The 14,438-nt window shown below is 42.3% G+C and overlaps 1 long non-coding RNA gene across 1 annotated transcript; it reads right to left on the reverse strand.

Annotated features, from left to right (window-relative positions):
* Positions 1 to 2,352: 2,352 nt before the first annotated feature.
* Positions 2,353 to 11,550, reverse strand: LOC123480610 (uncharacterized). Its single transcript, XR_006656692.2, has 3 exons — positions 11,307 to 11,550; positions 7,249 to 7,366; positions 2,353 to 2,645 (listed from the first exon to the last, which is right to left on the reverse strand). It is a non-coding gene; the product is annotated as an uncharacterized lncRNA (long non-coding RNA).
* Between the last annotated feature and the right edge of the window lie 2,888 nt (positions 11,551 to 14,438).

Below are 14,438 nucleotides of genomic sequence, written 5' to 3' on the forward strand. Positions count from 1 at the left end.
AAGAGGACTTGGGCTTTTCCTCTGAGGAAATGGGGAGCCACTGGAGTATTTAGATCACAGGAGATGTGTTAGTTATCTAGTGCTGTGTAACAAATGATCCTAAAATGCAGTGGCTTAAAGAACACTAAACATTTATTCTCTCTCTCAGTTTCTGTAGGTCAAGAATTGGGGAGCAACTGGGGAAGGGCTCTCAGAGTCTCTCAGAAGGTTGGCCGAGGCTCCAGTCATCTGCAGGAAGGATGCGGCTGGGCCTGGCAGCTGCACACCCACAGTGGCTTACTCACATGGCTGGCAGGTTGGCTGGAGCTGCTGGTAGGAGACCTCGGTTCCTCTCCGTACAGGCCTCCTCAGAGGACTGCTTGAGTGTTCTCGTGACATAGTGTGGCTTTCTCCAGAGTGAGAGATCCGAGAAAGTGGAAGTGTCATTATCTTTTATGACTTAACATCTGAGATCACACACCATCACTTCTGCAATATTCTGTTGGCCACACAGTTCACCCCTGACTCAGTGTGAGAAGGGAAACATAGCAGCCTGGCTCCCAGAGCTGAGGTCAGTGTGGGCTGTCTTGGAGGCTGACTACCAGGGAGAAGAAAGAGAGTTACTGGACGGATGTCCTTGCGTGGTGTGAACAGATGGGATCTAGGGCAACAGCAGAGAGAACAGCCCTGTGAGATGCAGAGAGGTCACCCATAGTAACAGTACATGAGTGCAGTTGCGGGAAGGGGGGAAGATGTGGTGGTGGGAGCTTGTGCACGTCCTTTTCTGATTTCTTTCCTGCTTCTCCGTGAAACAGAAACCAAGGTCATAGGTCAAGAATGAGGACCTGGAAGGAGGATTGGGAGCTTCATGAGTATTTCAAGACAGGGTCTCATTGTTATATTACTTCTGGGTCGTATTACTAAAGAGAAAACAAAAGCAGTCCTTTTTTTAAAAAAAAAGACTTTATGTATTTATTTTTAGAGAGGGGAATGGAGGGGGAAAAAGAGGAAGAGAAATATCAATGTGTGGTGTCTCTCGCTTGCCCCCCACTGGAGACCTGGCCCGCAACCCAGGCATGCACCCTAAACTGGGGATCGAACCAGTGACCCTTTGGCTTGCAGGACTGTGCTCAATCCACTGAGCCTCAACAGCCAGAAAAAAAGCCCCCTTTTGATCACTGTTGTACTATAAGCCATACAGCCTGAGTCCTAGTTAAGTGAAAGAAATCCAACTCTGTGGTTTTTTTCATTTTAAAGAGTGTTTTTTTCCTCTTTGGTCTCAAGAACTTTGTTTGTTTGTAGCATGGAAACATTTATGCTATAAACATCCTCTGGTTTGTAATTAGATTAGTTTGTTACTTCTGCTTATGGGACAAAATGTAATACACATAATTAAGTGTGCTTAAAGGGGCATTTAAAACATAAGGCCTGACCTTTTCTTAGCCAAATTAGCCTAAGATCACGAGGGATGAAAATGTAGACAAACTAAGTCAGGTTCACTGACTCATTTAAATATTAAAATATCAAAGGAACTGTGGGATGTTTCAGCAAAGAAAGGAAAAGAGAGTGGTTATAGGACATCACAAAAGACCGGAGTTTAGGTACAGTGTAAATGAAACAGTGCTTTGAGGGCACAACGCAAAATGGGGTTGTGTATAACGGGGTCGATATTGGTTCTAGACTGTGAAATGGACCTCTGGTTCTGTTTTCTGGGAAAGAAAATTAAGATGTCAAATGTTATGTTCAGAAACCTGCTGCCCGAAGCTCTGTACATGGAGTATAAATCAGGCTGCTTCTCTCTCTCTGTCACACAACCTAACTCCTTCAGACAAGAATGGGATGTTTTATTATTACTGAAATAAGTTCAAAGAGATGTTCTGATAGTCTATAATTTTAGAGAAGATGGTGTCTTAGTAAGAAATAAGTAGTCACTCCAAGAGTTGGGCTTTTACAGCAGTGCTTGTATTTGTAAGAAATACTATTTTCTGATAAATCTGTGCCTAGCTTTATCTGAAGTTCTGATTTTGGAGTGATGAATGGTAAGGAAGGCATTTATTTTCTTACTGCAAGCAAATTTTTACTTTTCCAGCCTGTATCATTTAACTTACTATATAGTTCAAAGTATTGATGCATAAGTCACTTGCCCTGAAGAATCTTGACCAAGATACCTAAAGAGTTTGCATCACATATTTTTAATTTATAATATAAGAAGGCTGGAAGAAGTCCTCACCAGTCTGTTTATATAAAATTAGAGCTCTTTTATTGGAACCTGAATCACAGTGCCCCCTGCCTGTGTTTGCAGGACCTCAGCATCCACATGCACCATTATGGCTGCTGATTTCTGAAGGGAGGCCTCACGCTCCCAGTGTGACACCTTCATACTCTGACTTCCTTGTGCTAGCTTCCCTGGCTCACAACTACTACCCTCGAAGTTGTCTGAGAAAGGCCCCCTGTTGCTGTGACGGATGGCCTGGGGCATGATACTGTGGTCCCACTGCTGCAGTTCCCAAAGCGGGGGCAGAGCATCGCTGAGTTCTGTAAGAACCGCAGAGGAAGTCTCTCTCCACTGTGATGTCTCCTGGGCCTTGAAGCCATCCTGCTCATGCTCAGTCTTTCCATAAAGCAGCCTGTCTTTGTGCCTCATCTTCTGCAAGCAATCTTCAAAACTGAAAATGAGTAAAACAAAAACAAACAAACAAGTCAACCGGTAAAGCAATGAAGTCGATATTCTCAGAGACCTAGCTCCGAGTCTACCTTATGATGAGGATGGACCAAACCACAACACTTACCTTCAGCCTGCGGGACCCCACAGCTTTGTCAAGAACAAAGAACTTGCTGCAAGTGTGTGCAATTAAAGGGTGCACCTGCTGTTTTTCTAAAAACAAAGGAACGGCCCATCCAGCTATATTAAAGTCTCCATGATCAGAAACCAAAAAACTTCTCAGGGCACCACATTTAGTTCAGAGTTTTTACTTGATTTTACTCATGAAAAAATTTACATCTTTTGAGTCCAATCTTAGCCAGATATTCTACGGCTTAAGTACTCATTAAAATGCCCTCCGGTGAATACACGTGGACTCTCATACTTTACCTGTTGACATGACCCTGTGATTTTTCTTCAACAGTATTTCTAGTCAATGAATCCATGGGATGAGAGTCGACATAATACCTCTGGGTGGGAGGACAGAGGAGAAAGGGCACTGAGGACGCTGATGAGAAGTATCCTTGATGAGACCTAGTGAGGGCACTAGGTGGGGTGGGAAATGACTGAGGAAAGAAAGACACTGATGAGGCTCTAAAGGGAAGCCTTCCAGATGGCATATAATAGCAACTAATAATTACTGAGCATTTGCCTGGGCATTCACCTCACAGAGACCCTCATCTCCATTGTCTTGTTCAACTCCTAGAACAATTTGGTGAGTTAATGCTAATCTGATCTTCATTTTATGGGTGAGGATACAAAGCAAGGTTCAAAGAGTAACTTGCTCAGATTCACACAGCTGATAGGCGGTAGTGCTAGTTCTCAAGCCAAAATCTCTCTGATTTCAGTACTTGGGCTATTAACAATATACTTTCCAAAGTATTATGAGATATGAACCTCATTCTGCTCTCCTTAAAGAGGTGGGGAAAAGTTTATTACTTACAGGTTCTGGAAATTACATGGCCCAAGTGGGGCCACACAGTAAGGTCATGGGAGAGAGAGAAAGAACCAGGCCTGGGGTTCTGCTTTTATTGGGAAAAGCGTGGGACGTAGGGTATTGAGGCCTCACTCTGCATGAGTGAATTCAAAACATAAGAGCGGGAAATTTAAAGTGCTGGAGGAGAAGAAAAAGTGTGGTCCAAATGGTCAGTATTAAAAGCAACCAATACCGCTAAAGAAAAGGGCCTCAGGGTGGGGAGGTGGCCTGGCTCTTTATCTGGCCGTGGTTATTTGAGGTAGCTGTGACGGAAGTGGATGCTGCTTTGAGGTGGATGCCTAGGCAATCAAAGCTTAAGTCAGGCACTTGCATTACAAAAAGGAACACCAGCTATCAGGGCCTGCACTGCTGTAACTGTGGACCTCCTCATACTGGAATGCCAGATTGCGCTTTTGAAATTCAGTCCCACATTTCTAACAGATTACTTGCTGTCTTCACTTAAATGTCTGAGAGAAAATCCGATTTACCCCAAACATGACTAATTTATAACCTTCCCCTCCTTAGTCAGTGGCAACCCCATTATGTCAGCTGCTCAGAGCACAAATCTTGGGGTCCTTAGCTCTGCTAGCCCATGGTCTTACCTCCTGCCCAATGGGGGAGAAACGTAGATCAGAATTTTTTGTTCCTAAGGTCCTGCCTCTGTGACTCACAACCCCTTTCTCTTGTCTTACTTCACAATGTCCACTCTACTATAGGACAAACCTTTTAAAGTGGGCAAAATTATTTTAAAAACTAGAGTTCTAGGTAATCTTGGGGTAAAATCATAGACAATTTACAGTTTAAATTTCAAGTTTATAGTCTGAGATGTCGCGTTTCATCAGAACCAACTACGTGCATCAATTGTCTCTTCCAGGCCAGTAATGATTTGAACTGACCACGTTTCCTTGGCCTCATTTGTCCTTGTCACAGGGTCTCAAATTCAACATGTTTAAAACATTATCCTTCCAGGAAGGGATACCTATAGTCACATTTGCCCTTCTTCTGGGAACAAAGCTTCTATTCTCTTGGAACTATTTCTCTCCCGCCTCTAACTTTATTTTCTCACAGGAGTCCACCCCGCTGGCCTTGTTTGATTAGTTCAGGGATGTTACCTTGGCCCAAGCTCAACCAATTAATTACATTTCAAAACCCAGCTCACAGTTGATTGATCTATTATATGATACAAGGTGGGTTGATTAGAAGCCTTCCTTAGCATTTTGAACTTGGAAGCACAATGAGTAAAAAGCATGGAGTTCATCTCTGTGCTTCCAAGTGTAAAAATATAGAACTAAGTTCAAATACAGAACCTATGGAGATATAAACCAAGGAAGTCATTGGTAGTCACATTTCCAACTGAGTAAAAGAAAGTCAGCTGTGGTGAGAGAGAATAAAACAAGTATTCAGGGACAGGCACAGATAAAAAGTGGAGGACTAGATTCTGGTGATATTCCAGTCTCTGGATTGAGTTTTTCTCAAGGTCCAGTTACATCTCTAGACTTTCAGCAGGTATTACTGAGAATCTTATACTTTATATTACAGAGACCTATTGCTAACTGGCCTAAGGGGGGAAATGAAGTTTATTTTCTTAAATGGTTAGGGAGGATATTGAAGAAGCTAATATGATCAAAGAAATAGCTGTATTGACTAGTCCTCTATTAATGTCTGGAACTGCCACTTCAGTACTGCTGGGTCGCTCTTTTTATCCATCTCTCATCTCTGCTTGTCTCAGTTTTAACTTGGTCTCAATTGAGCTTCATGCAGTTAGACTTTTTCTAGAGGGCTGAGAAAGCGGGTTGCAAGCTGTTTCAGCCTTTCATCCTTCTTACACAGTGGCAACGAAGACAAAGATCTAGGAGAAAAGTCTCTGCTGGCTTTAATGGAAAAGTCTCATAAAGGCTCCTGATTGCCACAGCTCGGGTGTGCTCTCTGATCTAATCACTCTGGTCAAATGCGTAGGTTCTCTCATTGGCCAGACCCAGTTCATAGCTAGTTTTATGTCTGTGGGTAGGTCAGACATAACTGTACTCAAAACATAAAAATTGCTACTAGAAGGGATTTTAAAATACATTCTGAGAAGAGAACGCTGTAGCTACCGTAGTCCACTACACCATTGTTGGTTTAATCTTCTCTTAGATTTCATGCAGCAAGAAAAGCCTTTTTTTCCCTCCCAAGCCAGTCAAGTTATATTCTCAAATTTGCAATCAAGATCCTAATGAATATATATTTTCTCATCTCCTTGTTTTTTTTCCTTAGATGCTTATGCCACTGAAGGACACTCTTTACTGAATCACCCTAGTTGGATGTGAAGGAATCCTCTTTTAATTTCTCCCCATTCCTTCTTCTTTATATGTAGGAATGTGGGAATTATCCTCAATTTCTGCCCATCCGTCCTCCTCCATATACCCACTCATATATGCTATGTCAGTTCTAACTGTAAAATACCTCCCAAACCAACCTCATTATCCATCCCCACTGTCACAGTCATTGCTCATGCCTTCATCGTCCTTTGCTTGATTTGCCCTCTTAGTATTCTTCCAGTCATGTTTCTTTGCATTCATTTTCTACCCAACTGTGCAAGTAAAATAATTATGCTATTCCCCTGAATAAAATTTTCTCTTCGCTCCCATTGCCAAGTTCTTGAGAATGTGTATTGGACACTTTGTGAACTTTTGCTTAAGGATGCCTAACGTGTCTTTGGTGTTTAGGTCCCAGCATCTGTTCTGACCTATGTATTTATTTGGCTGCCATGTTAACTTTACCCTATTCCTTTCAGGCATTACTGCTCTGGCCCTAAACTTTAATCTCATATTTAGGCGGCTTTTATTTGTTCTTGGGACTCCTGGAAATCCTGATTCTTTCTGACTTTGATATTTACCAGACCCCCAAACCTGGCATTATATGTAAATCGCTTATGGAGCTTTTAAGAAGCACATATTTCCTTGACCCAACCCAGACACACTGCATCAGAAATATTTAAAAAAATAACTGCCAGAGATTCGAAGCATAAGGTTTAGAGAAGCAGTCATTTAGTAAAACACTACGCTTGACTGTCTTTGCTATTGGCAGCTATCGCAGTTCGCCGATGCCTCTTTCCTCCACGGGCTGGATTTCTTCCTGTACCCATTCCCAACACTTTTGATTAGCTGACCTGACTGTGAAGTCCTTTCAGGTTTGTATCCTAGACTTCTCTGCACTGGCCCCTTGTGCCATCAACCGAGAATCACTGTTTCAGCCACTTCACTCTCCTATAGTTATGTAGCCTCTTTGATAGTCCATATCTTTGGACTTATTGTCTACTTTTGCTTTATCATCTACATTTCAATCTCTAGTTCCAGTCTAAATTATTTTGCCCAACTGCTTGGGTTACATCTCCAACCGTAAATTCTCCTTCTCATTTGGGAGCCGTGAAGTACCACTGCTAGATGTTCACCAGCACTGTAGAATTGTCATACAGGTTCCACCTAGTGGTGTACTACAGCTGAGGGCAGACTGTAGGTGTGGATCTCCTCAAACTCCATAGTCAGCAAAATCGTGTTGTTGGAAATTGACCCTGGTAGGAATATATGCACCACAGAAATCCCCAAATACTCACCAAGTACTACTTTTTATTTTTTCCCCGAGGGACTGGTAAACATTTCACATCATCCTGCTGTTTGCAGAACACCAGCTGTGGGGGTCCTGGTGGCGTCCTGGAGTACTTCATATAACCCCTGTAGGTAAGAAGTTGTAGGGGTCCAGAACAAGTCACTCCAAGATGTGGCTCTGGGGTATGCAAATTATTTTGAGCTAAATGCGAATGAGACCCTGGAAGCTCATGAGAAACTTTCACCTCTTCCTTAAAGTTGGGGCCTTGCCCATAAAAAGTTATCGCCAAAAACAACTCTTTATGACCTAGCTATAGGGCAGGCCGAGCTTCAAATTATTCAACATTTTCTCACATTGTCCTGTGAAGGACCGTCCTTCCTTCTAGATCCCCAAGGCATCTTCCTTCATCCTTAGCTCACAATGCCCTATGTGTCTTATTTTACCTTTCTGCCCCAGAACTTCTCATATATGTGAAGTCCTGGACTCTCCCATGTATGTGGGGCTCCCATATGTATGTGATTAAATTTGGTTATGTCGTCTTGTTAGTCTGTCTCATGGGGATTTAGTTATGAGCCAGCAGAAAGAACCTTGAGGGTAAAGGAAGTGTCTTCCTGCCCGGCCGAGGGTATACCATAGACTAATACCAGCCAAAAGAAAAGGCTGACTGAGTCTGGACAGGTGGGGAGTTAGTAGTTCCTAGTCCTTAAAAAGTAAAAATGTAAGCTCCACACCCTGCTCCAAATCAGCTCCACTCCTACACTGATCCCTGTGCAAGGTCAGTTAATGGTAACAACATTCACTGGGACCTTCCTTGCACATGTCATTTAAGCAATCTGTGCCAGTGACTCATCTATAAAGTGGGGATTCTAATGACATCTATCTCAGAGCATTGTTATAAAGAAATGAGTCATAATTGGCAAAGTACCTAGAATAAAGCCTGGCACCATAATGGTTTCCTGAAAGAGTATGCAAGTGTTCAAATAATTGCTCAGACCAAAACTCTTCGAATCAGCCTTGACTTCATTCTTTCTGTCATATCCCATGTCCAGTCTGTCAGGAAACCCTTTTCCCTCAATTCAAAAGACAAAACAAAAACAAAAATCTGACTCTGACCTCATCTTTCCACACCTCCTGCAACCATCCTGGATGAAGCCTCCACTATCTCAGTCTGAATTATTCTGATGTCCCGCCGAGGGTTTTCCTGCTTTCCCTCTTTACCCACCGCTGTGAGTCTGTTTCTAAAGTAACAACTGGATCAATCCTTTTCTATTGCTTTTAGACCATGCTCACTCTTCAGCTGACTCTCCATTTTCCTAGGATTAAAAACCAAAGTCTTTACCTTGGCCCACAAGGCCTTTGTCCTGCTATGAGTTCCCCTCTGACACTTTTTATGACACTCCCTCAATCCAGTTTAGCTTTTCTAGCCATTCTATAATGGAGTGACAGAGGGGTGTATTGTAGGATTGTGAAGAGAAGAATGGGTGAGAAAGCACGAAGGAACATAGTGAATGAGTGTGTGTAGGCTTGGAGGGCAGGGTTTAGGTAATACAGAGCAAAACGTAAGAGTCAGAGTAGAAGCAGGTCCTGAATTCTGCCCAGAACAGGTCGAGTAAAAATGATCTGCTCCCAGCCACCTGGAAATGGGCCTAATAAGAAGAAGGCAAGAAAACAGCCCCAACTAGTACCCTGCAGAGAATCTGGCAACCTTGAATGTGCCTGAGTCCTAGCTAGAAATGGGCCAAGGGTGGCTGGGCTTTTTTGCAGAGGTATTCAGTGTCAGGAAGCCTGTGCATGTCTTGACAAAAAGTATTTCCAAACCTGCTGGTATGTAGAACAAACTCCATTAATAATATTGACCCACTCCTATCCTAGAAAATTACTAATGAGAACTTCATGTTCCTTGGAAACAGCTGGAATGGGGCTAAGATGAGGGCAAGGATTAACACAGCAGAGAATGAAACTGTGGTGACTAGAGAACTTGGGAAAATCTGTCTTGATCTAGTATATGGATAATCTTCCTTTTTCTTCAGAGATGGAGAAGGCATAGACCAAGAACAGGTACAATGAGGGTCATCTTTAAAATATCATCTTGGTAGAGCTAGGATTGTAAACCAAACAAGCAGATAATTAAAAGCAAAACACATCCAAAAGCAAATCTTTTGCTTGTCCAGTTTAAAACCATTGCACTAAGAAAAAGATCCCACAACAAAATCAGGGTGTTGCCTTGTAGTCCAGCCTCATCTTCCACCTCTTCTTCTTCTTTTTTTTTTTTTTTTGTTTTTTTGGTGCTGATCTTAGTCTATTGTCCTTATTCTAGTCTGTACAAGTTTCTTTTGGCTTTGTTTCTCATCCACAAGCTCATTGTTATCTGCTTGTGTCTCAGATTCAATACCTTTATGATTACTTGGCTATTACTCATGACCCACTACCAGCTTTGCACTGGTCCCTATGCTTTAGGTGCCTGTTGATAACAGTTGGCTCTACTATTGTAATCTGCCCCTTGCTGCCCCCTTTTCACTTGCATCTACCCCATTCTGGCTTATTCCAGACCTTATCTTTGGGTTAACTCCGATCACCCTCAGAAATAAACCCACAGAGATAGACTCTGTGCAAATAGCTCATGTGACAAGGTAGAAAATTCCATCACAGCACATCAAGCCATCAAATAAAAGATTCTGGAGTGCTAACAAGGTCAAAAGTTGGTTTTACACTATGAAAATTTGTTCCAGCTGAGAGTTTAGCACCTGGTGATGAATCATTTCTACTCATATGCAGATGATGCTGTTGGTTCCTCACACAGTTTCCCACATAGCCAGTATATCCTTCCCCCAGATGCTAAGAGTATAGCAGCTAAGGCTCAGAACTACAGCTTTGTCCAGAGAATTGCCCTTGGTTAACAGGAGCTGTCTCACCTGGAGATATCTGGGAACCTATTCCTCCCTCCCCCTACCAGTGTAGCTGGAGTAGATTTTAAATCTCACTCTTTGTGTAGGTGCAGCTGGGGGGAAGGATGCATCTCCCCACCTAATCACCATGCCTGGTTCTCTGTAAAAGGCTGTAAGTTTGTGACTTTGTCCTGAATGAGTGGTAGCATTTAAAATGATCCTTCCTCCCACCTTTAAATAAAATCTACCTTGTGACTTGGAATCATTAGTTAATCAGGCCATTCAAAACTTTCTCCAACTCTGATTAGAGAATTACTTCTAGGTGAGAGCTCTGATACATCTTCTTGGACAAGCCATCCAACCTGTATTTCATCAAGTATGACTTACCGCAGTAATGACTTGCATCTTTTGAGGTAATAGATCTCCAGACTTCTAAAATAGAGGTAGGAGGTTGTATGCTAGTCCCTCTCATCAAATTGCATTGATGTGAGGCTCTAGAGAGAGGTATTGAATTCTGTTTCCATGGCAACTGCTTCACCGCTCAAGGGGAAAACAGCATAGCAATTGAAGTCTGTGTTAATAGCAGTTCTAAAAATAATCGGTAATGTGTTGAAATCAAGTGAGAGACCCAGGAAAGCAATGGGTAAAAATTATAACCGTGCAGGGTGGCATTAAACAATAAGATATTGTGCAAATATTATTGCAACTATAGTGTGATTTAAGAATTATAGGAATGGTTGGCGACAAACATATTTTTGAGGAAAAACAATTATTTTATTTGTTCATTTATTCAGGTGACTGTTGAATACTGATGCTATGTCAGGTGTGAGGTAGGACTTAAGATGCAGAGATAAGTCGGTACTATCTATCTTTCAGGCTTCGTGGGTTTTGTGGGAGTAGTAGGAGAAAGAAATCTATCACAGTTATAATGGATGTTCAGTTTGTCTTCCCGACACCATTCTAACAGTTTTCCCCTGTGTAGCCGCCGGGAGATCAAGGGTTTGTATGGGACTGATATCACATCCAGCTCTAGAGACAATTCAAAATCATTTACTATAGTAATTGTTTCAGTGGAGAGCATATAACCAAGGTGCAAACCCATGTGACATTCCTTTGATCTGTGGTGATTGGCTTCTGCACGAAGCTTAGAAACCTCATTTAGTGATTGTGAGATGCTTACAGTTTTTTACGTAGACACGAAAGAGGGATCGCGTAGAGTCTGTTGCTTCAGGAAGCCACCTGTGACCAGGAGGAAAGTCAGCCTGAGGATGAGGTCAGCCACTGGACAAGGGCACAGTCGAGAGAACAACAGAGAAACATGGCCTGCTGGGACTGAACAGCACTGAATCCCACTCTACCTCTGGATGTCAGGCTGACAGTAACATTTATTTTTAGTGGAAGTTTGAATTGAGTTTTCAGGGTTTTTGTTGCCTGAAAACCAAAAATAAAAAAAGCATTCAACTAGTTACAAAAAACAATTCCCAGGAATAAGTGAAATATTGGCAATAAGTTGAAGGAATTATGAGTGCGCAGAAAAAAGATAAATCAGAGGGAGAGAAAGGAAGTAATAAGTAACTCTACTTTGGAGAATGGAGTGCAGAAAATATCAAGAAGTTTTCTATATTGTGAGGTAGAGAATTCACCTTTGCTGTCAGCATAGTGCCCAACTGTAGGACTCTCTAGGACTGCAGGCTGCCAGCAAAACTGGCAGCTCTTAATCCAGGCTCTATGCAGAGATGGATGGATCATGAACCTAGAGAAGCTTAAGCTCGAGTGGCCTTCACTTACACTGACCCTTTGGGCTAGTGATGAAAGCAGTAGCCCCAAAAGATGAGCAACTGGGCTGCCCCAGCTTGAAAGTCACTCTCTGAAGCTGGTGGTGTTTCTGGGCTGAGGGCAGAGTGGAGGGACTGACTCCATGATTTCTACATTTTCCTGGCCTCCAGTTAACAATCCCCCAGTGGGCTCCGTGGAGTACCTGGGCCTTATCTGGGACCCCAATGATAAGGATGTGAACTCCTCCCTGCTCTGAGCTCTGCCTTGAACGCCAAGAATTAGGCTTCAAGCTTGTCTAGTATCTCATGTCCTCAGACTGAAATGGTGAATAAAACAGGTGAAATCTGCCCGAGTTAGACCAGCTGCTGTAGGAGTCGTGCGCCTGTTAATCATTTCACAATGCATATCATATAAAATCATCACACTGTGCACTTTGAATACATACAATTTCATTGTACTTTAATACCGGTGAAAAGAGACACTAAAAAAAATTTTTATGAATCACAAAATAATAATTGCTAAGGATAAAGGGGCAGGGGAAAGACCAGGGGCTTTGTGGTCTAGGAGCAGTGCTCGAGCGCCACGAAACACAAACAAACAAACAAACAAACGGAATGTGGAAAACACTCAGCAACTGAAAGTTCGGTAACCTAAGCTTTAGTCGCTGCTCTACCACTACCATTAAGCAATCTTGATCATTTGATGGACCTGACATTGCCTGTTTACACTGTCAGCCTGTTGGGCAATGGAAGTCAGCAAGAAAGATTCAAAAATAGTTTAGTGAAGGAAATCTATCTTTAAAATGATAGAATGATCCATATCACTTGATAATGCTGCTGACATGTAAAACTAAAGAAGAGAACAAGTCATATACACAGCAAGAAGAACACTTACTTTGAATTCAAGAATTCTGATTCTGGCTGTGCCTTGACTGACTTTCGGGAAGTCGTTTACCTGGACGGCTCTCAAGCTGCTTCCTCTATAAAATCCGAGTTTTAGTTTCTCTCTCAGACCTCTTTCAGTTCCAAGATTCTACGCTAAAATGAAACTATACTTCAATTATCCAAGCTTGGTATTGTTTCCTTTATATAAAACGCTTGTATTAATATCCTTCTTGGGTTTCTAGCATTTCTTGAATCTGAGAAATTCTGGGCCATTTTTTTTCTTTAAACTTTGCTTTTGTCACATCCTCCTTTTTTAAAACTTTCACCATGTCTGATAAGTCTCTTATGCTCTTTTTTCCATTTTCCATCTTCTTAACTGTCTGTGCTTTGGTTTGGATGTTTTCTTCCAAACTTTTCAGATTATAAATTCTCTTTTCAGCTGTATCTATTTGGGCTTTTAGTGTATATACTCTAAGGTGTTTATCGATAAGCTTTTTTATATATCCTTTTGTGAGTTAATGAGTTTTTTGAATCTTTGGGTTGAGGTTTTTCACCAGTTCCTCTACTACATAGTCTTAGGATAAACGTTTACACTTTTAACTGTCACGTGGATATGACAAACACTATGGGACACCATAGTCATGTGATCCTACAAGGACTATACTGCACTTGGTGAAATTTCTTGCTTTCCTTCATGATTTCTTTAGGGTTTTTTTTTTTTTTTTACAGTAAACAAATGATTTTCTAAAATGTCTGACTCTTATAAGTACAGGTCATCTCCTGGTTAAAGCTAGAGAGCCTCTGCAGAATTAATAACATGATGATTAGCCATCTTTCTCCTGCCTCCTAATGTACGGCCTGAACAAGACTTATGCCAGTCAGAGAGAGGGACAATTTCAAGTCTTATTTTATAGATCTGTGGGAATGCCAACCAAATTTCTTCTGACACAAATTTTCCTGTTGCTTTTGTGGGAGACGACCACTGGCAGCTCATCACATGGGTCATTTTAGGGGACAGAGGACAGTGTCTGGTGCAGGTGTGCAGGAACGAGACTGGCAGTGGCTGCTGGGTCGTGGCAACCCGAGAGCCCGGAGCTGCACGTGCACAGCATCGAAGAGTCAGGTGGGCAGTCCAGGGCATGGGCAGGCCCAGGAAGTGGCCAGTAGCATTGGTTGGGGCTTTTCCAGGTGACCAGGGTCAAGCGGCACTTTGCCTCCTCAATGGCCCTGTGCATGTCTCCTGGATCACTTCATTTCGTGCCTTTTCTCTTTACAGATTGGTCATTTGCTTTTGTTCTTTTTAGCATATTTTATAATTTTCAGTCAGTTTTCAGATTATGGATGGTAAACTCTAACAGTTCTGTATGATGGTCTTTTCTCCAAAAAGTGTTAATGTTTTTAGACACAAAGAGTTTCAGTGACCTTGATCCAGTCACGACTTGGTTTTAAGCTTAGTTGTCCCCAACCTATTTTGGTTTTGGCTTTCCTCATAGGGGTGACCGTTAACCCTAGGGAGTGCCCCTTGTCAGGTCTCTCTCGTTCAGGAAGACTTCCCTGTCTTGAATGATAATCTTGAACACTCCAGTGCTGTGCAAGCTGCCATCCAGCTCTGCCCTTGCGCGTCCCGTGTGCTGTTCACTGCGTCTCTTCAG

Source organism: Desmodus rotundus, chromosome 9 (genome assembly GCF_022682495.2).
Source record: "Desmodus rotundus isolate HL8 chromosome 9, HLdesRot8A.1, whole genome shotgun sequence".
NCBI classification, from domain to species: Eukaryota; Metazoa; Chordata; class Mammalia; order Chiroptera; family Phyllostomidae; genus Desmodus; species Desmodus rotundus.